This window comes from Trichosurus vulpecula, chromosome 2 (assembly GCF_011100635.1).
Source record: "Trichosurus vulpecula isolate mTriVul1 chromosome 2, mTriVul1.pri, whole genome shotgun sequence".
In the NCBI taxonomy this organism is placed as follows: domain Eukaryota; kingdom Metazoa; phylum Chordata; class Mammalia; order Diprotodontia; family Phalangeridae; genus Trichosurus; species Trichosurus vulpecula.
The window spans coordinates 95,615,887-95,624,096 of NC_050574.1; positions in this window are offsets into that span (position 1 = coordinate 95,615,887).

The window sequence follows — 8,210 nt, forward strand, 5'->3', positions numbered from 1 at the left end:
TGTTCAGCATGTGCTGAAGTGAGACTCTCTTGACTTCCTTAACTGAAACCTGGCAGACTTTGGGCCTGGCTCAATGCAGCTTGTAACATGACATAACCTCTGCCTGGAGTTGACAGGAAGCTAGGGAAAATATGGTTCCCTTACTCTAAGTCCCTAATCTCTTAGTGGCAATTTTCTATAATCAGGTTTTATAAATACAGTAAGAAATCTATTAAAATAATTGATTATGGAACATCTTGGGTTACCATAGAACTGGAACTAGTGTTCTTGTATAAGTTAGGGTAGTTTATAAGGGCCATGTATGGAGTCTTGTATAAGTTAGGGTCTTTCACATTCTTCGTAATGGTATGGAGACAATTATGGCAAGGGCTTGTAAGAATATTATTTTATTTGGTTAATATCAAGCTTGTCTAAAGTTTTGTTAAAATTAATAATGTTAAAAAAAGAATGGCTCGTGGTTTATTTTGTAAATGCCATCAAAGAAACATGGCATGACTAAAAGTTTAAGATGTTACATGTACTGTGTTAAATATTTGCTATTTAATGTATTTATGTATGTACTGGAGCCTGTTGTCAATTCCTTAGTGAAATCTCATCCTCCTGGTGAGGAAATTAATAATGGGTTAATGTAAAGTATAAGAAACTGGGCTCTGATGTGAATTTCTTAAGCAGGACAATTGGTCAAAGTTCCAATTTTGAAAATGTAAAATGACTAGAGTATAAGGATTAGAAATGGTAGTTTAAAATTGTGCTAAGGTGACTTTTGTAGGAGGATGGACAGAAAGCTGGCTCCTACAAGGAGACAAGAAGAAGATGCTGAAGATGGCTGGAACAGATTCCAAGGACCAGAGCACCTCATTAACAATTGTATTGTTGTTTTTCCTTTGGGTCTCTGTATCTGTATTTACAAAGGGGACTGCCCCCTTTTGTCAATGCATAGATCAATCCTTCCCATATTTATTAAAAGGGGAGGAAGGGAACCAGTCCGAGAAGGGTAATGGGATTGCAAGCATGATGGAGAAAAGAATGTGGTATGAAAGTGTGATAAATGAAAAAGATAAGCTGGTGGATAATTTATATCAACGGTGGTGTGTGAAGTCTTCAAATAGTATGAAATAAGAGGGAGGACTGAGTGGGAGATAATTCTTGTGAAGACTTCACAGAGAGAGAAAATATAAGAATTATTTCTGGAATAAGTAGGGGTAGTGAGAGGATGGAAGAGACCTTGGGACTTAACCTTGTAGGAATGTGATTACCTCTCAGGAATTCGGGGCCTGGGGCAATAAGTACCTCTCTATCTTTCCATGCTAGCACAGAGTTGTTACCACATCCAGGAAGACTCCCCCTCCCCTCCCTCATCCCTCCTCTTTACCTTAGATTGGCTGTGCTTGATTTCCTGGTTCTTTGTCTGGCTTTTAGCACCTAGATTGTAAGCCCTCCCCCCAGCCAATGGAGAGGAGGGATAGTGGTGGGCAGGAATCTTTTTTCGTTAGGATATAAATTGGTCCCTTGCCTTTCATAATTCTCCTCTTTCCACTAGTCCGTCCTAGTGGAGGTGATGCCCAAGTCTCTCGAGATTTGTAAAATAAAATTAATTCCTTTTCTGTCCCTACCTGAGAAGCCTCTGTGAATTACTGTGGTACTGGGGTGGTCTCACCACCCCACACAACAACTAAGAATCACTTACTGAGAAAACTGATCAAAATCCTTCAGGTGAAAAAAAATGGTCATTCAATGAAATAGAGGGCTTTCAAGCTGTCCCAATGAAAAGACCAGAGCTAAATAGAAAATCTGATTTTCAAATACAAGACAAGAGAAGTATAAAAAAGTAAAAAGGAAAGTGAAAATACAAAGGAATCAATTAGGTTAATCTTTCTGAATCCCTACATGTGAAGATGATACTTGTGATTCTTAAGAACTGTTATCACTATTAATGCAGTTAGGAGCAGTATACATAGACAGGAGGTGTGGGGTATAAGGTGTGGGGATGATATCCAAAAAAAAAATTAGGGGGTGAGAAAAAAGATTACACTGGGAGTAGAAAGAAAGAGGAGAGGTAGAAAGGGGTAAAGTATCTTGCATGAAGAGGGGCAAAAGACCTATTACAATGGAGGGAAAAATAAGAGGCAGGGCAGTGGGCACTGCTTGAACCTTACTCTCATCAGAATTGGCTCAAAGAGGGAATACCATACGCACTCCTGTTTATCCTTTTCTGTCTCCTTTCACGCTTTCTCTACTCATCAGTGTTTTGCTTCTGACCACTGCCTCCGAAGGGAGGGCAGATTGGGGGAGGCAGTGGTCAGAAGCAAAACACTGATGAGTACTGAAAGCAAAAAAGGAGACAGGAAAGGATAAACAGGAGGAAAAAATAGGATAGAGGGAAATATACAGTAATCATAAATGTGAATAGGGTAAACTCACCCATAAAATTAAAGTGAATAGCAAAGGAGATTAAAAACCACAATCATATATTATGTTGTTTACAAGAAACACACTTAAAGAAGACACACACACAAACATACGCACATGCGTGCACAGCAAAGTTAAGGGGCTGGAATAGAACCTATTATGCTTCAGCTGACATAAAAAAAAAAAAAGGAGTAGCAATCCTGATCTCAGACAAAGCAAAAGCAAAAACAGATCCAATTAAAATAGATAAGGAAGGAAACTACATTTTGCTAAGAGGTACCATAAACAATGAAGTAATAGTAATACTGAACATATGTGTGCCAAGTGGTGTAACATCCAAATTCTTAAAGAGGTAGTAAGTGAGTTACAGAAGGAAATAATAAAACTATACTAGTGGGGTAACTAAACTTTCTCCTCACAGAACTAGATAAATCTAACCATAAAATAAATGGGAAAGAAGTTAAGGGGTTGAATATAATTTTAGAAAAGCTAGATATGTGCTCTATGGGCAAAGCTGAATTGCAGTAGCTTGAAAGAAACATGAGATGTGCAAATTTAGAAACATCTTCACTCCAAATATTCATATCCACAATTTGTGCCCAACTTGTGGTAGAGCCTTCTGAGCTTGTACTGGTAGGATCAGCCACAGTCAGACACACTGTATCTTGACTCCAACATAGTGATGCCACTTTGGTTTTCTTTGAGCAGAAAGGACAACCAAATGAAATATCTCTTATTATTTCTTCTTGCAGAGGTTTGTTGGTAGTATGGAGAAATGCTGACAATTTATGTAGGTTTTATATCTTGCTACTTTGCTAAAAATATTACTTCAACTAATTTTTTATTTGAATCTAGATTTTCCATGTATACATCATATCTTCTGTAAAATGAGATAATTTATTTCCACGTTTTTCTTCCTTCAATTTTTTTCTTCCCTTATTTCTATTTGCTAGCATTTTTAGTACAATATCAGATAATAGTGGTGATAATGGGCTTCCTTGCTTTACTCTTGATCTTACAGGGAAGGCTTCTAGCTTATTCCCATTACAAATAATCTTTGCTGAAGGTTTTAGGTAGATGCTTCTTATCATTTTAAGGAAAAGCTATTTATACCTATGCTTTCAAGTGTTTTTAATAGGAATTAGTATTTTGTCAAAAGCTTTTTCTCAATATATTGATATAATCATATGATTTTTGTTGATTTTGTTCTTATATAATCAATTATGTTAAGTTTTCCTTATATTGAACCAGCCTTGCATCCCACTTGGTCACAATGTATAATCATTGTGATATATTGTTGTAATCTAGCTAGTATTTTATTTAGGATTTTTTGCATCCATATGCATTAGAGAAATATATCATTTTCTTTCTCTGTTTTTGCTCTTCCTGGTTCAGGTATAAGCACCATATTTGTTTCACAAAAGGTGTCTGGTAGGATTTCTTTTTTGCCTATTAATCCAAATAATTTATTTGATATTGGAATTAGTTGACTTCAAAATGTTTCATAGAATTCACTTTTAAATCTATTGGATTCTAATGCTTTTTTTCTTAGGAAGCTCATTTATGGCCTGTTCAATCTCTTTTTCTAAAATATATTTTTTTGATATTCAATTTCCCCTTCTGTTAAACAGGGTAGTTTACATTTTTGTAAGTATTCTTCCATTTCACTTAGATTGTCCAATTTATTTACATATAATTGGGTAAAATAACTCCTAATAATTGCTTTTAATTTTATCTTTATTAATAGTCTTCTCTTATCATTTTTATACTAGTGATTTTTCTTCTCTCTTTTTAAAAATCATATTAACCAGTTTTATCTGTTTTATTGCTTTGTTTTTTCATAAAAACCAGCTCCTAGTTTTATTTATTAGTTCAATGGTTTTCTTATATTCAGTTTTATTAATCTCACCTTTAATCTTCAGGATTCCCAATTTGGTGTTTAATTGGAGATTTTTAATTTGTTCTTTTTCTATTTTAATTGTATACCTAACTCGTTGATCTACTTTTTCTCTATTTTACCGATGTAAGCATTGAGAGATATAAAATTTCCTGTGATTACTGCTTTTGCTGCCTCACATAAGTCTTAATATGTTGTCTCATTATTATTGTTCTCTTTAATAAAGCTATTTAATGTTTCTATGATTTCTTCTTTAACCCACTCATTCTTTAAGACTAGATTATTTGGTTTCCAATTAATTTTTAATCTGTGTTTCCAAGGTCCTTTACTAAGTGTAATTTTTATTACATTATGATCTGAAAAGGAACGTGTTTAATATTTCTGCTTTCCTGCATTTGACTGTAAGGTTTTTATGCCTTAATATATGGTCAATTTTTGTAAAGGTTCCCTATACTACTGAGAAAAATGTATGTTCCTTTCTGTTACCATTCAGTTCTCTCCAGATATCTATCATGTCTAGCTTATCTAAGATTTTATTCATCTCCTTGCCTTCTTTCTTATTTTCTTTTTTTTTTTTTGGCTTGGATTTATCTAGTTCTGAGATGGAATGGTTAAAGTCCCCCATGATTATAATTTTGCTATCTAGTTCCTCCTGTAACTCACATAGCTTTTCCTTTACAAATTTGGATGCTATAATATTTGGTGCATATATATTTAGTATCAACATTACTTCAGTATTATTCAGTATTATTAAATCCCTTATGATTAGCCTATCATGCTTATCTTCTTGTTTCTCTTGATTCTTGTATTTAAAAGTAAAATTTTCTGTTCAGTTCTGATATTTTCCTCAAGAATATCTGAAAGTTATTTAGTTCATTCAATTTCCTTTTTTTTTTTCCTTGCAGGATCATACTCAGCTTTGTTGTAAACTCAGCTCCTTTGCTCTTTGGAATATCATATTCCATGCCCTTGGATTTTTTTTTAACACAGAAGCTGCTAAATCTCATGTTGTCCTGACTATAGCTCCAAACTGTTCTCTCTTGTTGCTTGTGATATTTTCTTCTTGACCTGGGAGGTTTGAAACTTGGGTCTAATGTTCCTGTGAGTTTTCATTTTGGGATTTCTTTCAGGCAATGATCAGTGGATTTTTTTTCAAGTTCTACTTTACTCTCTAGTTCTAAAACAATTCTAGAACAATTTTCCTTAATAATTTCTTGAATTTTAATGCCCAGACTTTTTTTTTGATCATGACTTTCAGGTAGTCCAACAATTCTTCTATTATCTCTCTTTGATCTGTTTTCAGGTCAGTTGTTTTTCCAATGAGATATTTCATGTTCTCTATTTTTTCATTCTTTTGATTTTGTTTTATTATTTCTTGATGTGTTATAAAGTTATTAGCTTCCCCTTGCTTAATTCTAATTTTTAAGCAGTTATTTTCTTTAGTAAGTTTTTGTATCCCTGTTTTAATTGTTCATAATTTTCTTGCATTACTCTTATTTCCTTCCCCAGTTTTTTCCTCTACCTCTCTTATTTGCTTTTTCAAGTGTTCTTAAAGTTTTCTTAAAAGTCTTCTTAAAAGTTTTTCCTAGAATTCTTTTTTTTACATTTTTCTTTGAAGCTTTAAAAGTAGCTGTTTTGACTTCATTGTCTTCTTCTGAGTTTGAACCCTGCTCTTTTCTATCAGTCGTCCTTATGAATATCTGGCCACTGGACCCAGATGGCTCTGAAGGAGAAAGTGAGGCTGGTGACTTTGCACAGCTCTCCCTCACATCGAAGTCAATTGCAAGTCATGTCATCACCTGCCTGATGGTCCTCTTCGAGAATGAAGGACAAACACAATATGCAACAATAACAAATCTATGGTCAGGTTCTTCCTCATTGTTCGCTCATTATTTTTTTTAACAGCCTACTTATTGGCTGTTAACTGTTTGTTAGGATTGGGCTGTACTCCCAGAGCGTGAGGGATAATGTCTCAAGCTTAAGGTTTTTTGTGGTATTTCAGAGCTCTATCTGGGGTGTCTTTGATTTTTGCATTAACTCCATGTTAAACACTCCAGGTTCAGTGTTCTTTCCTCTGATTTGTGGGAGGGTTGCTGTCTTGCGGATATTTTGCTACCTTGCCCATGTCATACCCTCAGCCTGAAAAACAGGCCTGTGCTCCCTCCTGGAAAGATCTGAGTTCCTAGTCTACAATCAGCCAATCAACATTTATGAAATACCTATTCTGTGCACAGCACTGTGCTAAGATGTAAGAGAGATAAGATACAAATGTCCTTACCACTAAGATAATGTTCTTTCTGGTCCTGAAGGAAAAAATGGGGAGAAGGTAGTGGGGAAGAGTTTTGGTAGGGAAAAAGCTGTTTGGATAGTGTCAGTTACAGGCCTACAGAGAATAAACAGAAGTGGGGGGGGGGGAAGAGCGGCATCACATCTACAGTGGAGGTATTGAAGAGTCCAGCTCTACCTCTTTACAGTAAAGCAGTAATCAATTAGCCGATGAAATGTGCTCTGAACTTAAAAAGGTAAAAGAGAAAATTATTAACAACAAGCTTGGCAGCCCAGATTTTGTTCTGGAATTTTGTGTGATTATGGTTTGGGAATTTATGTTGATTCCTGAAGGTGAGGAGAGTGGTGTGACCTTAGGTAGAAGTTGAGAGAGAGGTAATAAAGTGAGCTGAACTGAACAGTAATTTAGAGGACATGGATAAGAAATCCAGAATGGACAGGCCTTTCAAATGAATGGATTCCAAACTGAATGGCTGGAGGGAACATCCAAATCCATGAAATCCACAAATCTATTTGGGTATTTAAGAGCTGAAAAACAAAGACTTGACCATAGAAATTTTGACATAGCAAATCATCCTGCAAATTCAGATGACAGGGACCCAGTCTAGCACTTTAACAAGGACATCAGCCCTGGTTACATCTAATAAAGGCACTTGTATTGGGGATCAAGATGGGCTCTTAGCACTTATTCAACCAAGTGCCCTTGAAGAGTTTGGCCTTTGTTTCCTTTGATTAATTCAGTGTCTTTGATTGAATCTTACTAGGTGCTAAGCCCCAGGCCCAAACCCCCTATCTGTTAGGTGCTAAGCCTATGTGGGTGTGAATTGGTAACTAAGGTGGGGTTCCAGGTGGGGCCGATGAAGGGAGGTGCTAAGACCAGGGCCAATGGTGAGAGCTTAAATTCTAGTCACTCAGATGACATCTGATGATGGCTAAAGAGTGCATAAAAAGGGAAGACAGAGCTATTTGCTTAGGGCTCTCACTCTTGGCTGTGCGCTGATGTGGAGACTCTGGCAGCTGTAGTTAAGAGCCCTCCAGCTTGTAAACCCGGATGTGCAGACTTTATTAAACTCTGGTAACTATGCATTGAGATTTGAATCAGACAAAGTCTGTCTGTTGATGTTTGTAATTTGTTTGTATTTGCTCTGAAGTTCAGGGTGCTGGATTTTTCCCCTGAACTAAGTGAATGATATTTGTATGATGCATTAAAGTAAGATTGTTAACCCCTTAACGTTGCTTTCCTTAATAAAGCAGATCAAAAGAACCTGGGCATGCAGCATTTTGGGAGCTGTTTGTTGTTGGTTTTTCACCCCCACAGCAGTTGCTAGCCAGATTGTTGAAACAGCACTAGATGAAGCCTGAGTCAGAGCTTTGTTAGCTAGAGACAAAATGGCCTTTCCCACATAGGATATTTGTGATAGACTCAAATTTTACATATCTTTCTTTTTGAGGCATTTGGGTTAAGTGACTTGCCCAAGGTCACACAGCTAGTAAATGTCTGAGGCTGGATTTGAACTCAGGTCCTCCTGACTCTAGGGCCAGTGCACTATCCACTGCCCCAAATTTTATATATTTTTCATCCCCATCAGAGAAGTTCCTCACTTGTGCCTCATTCCTG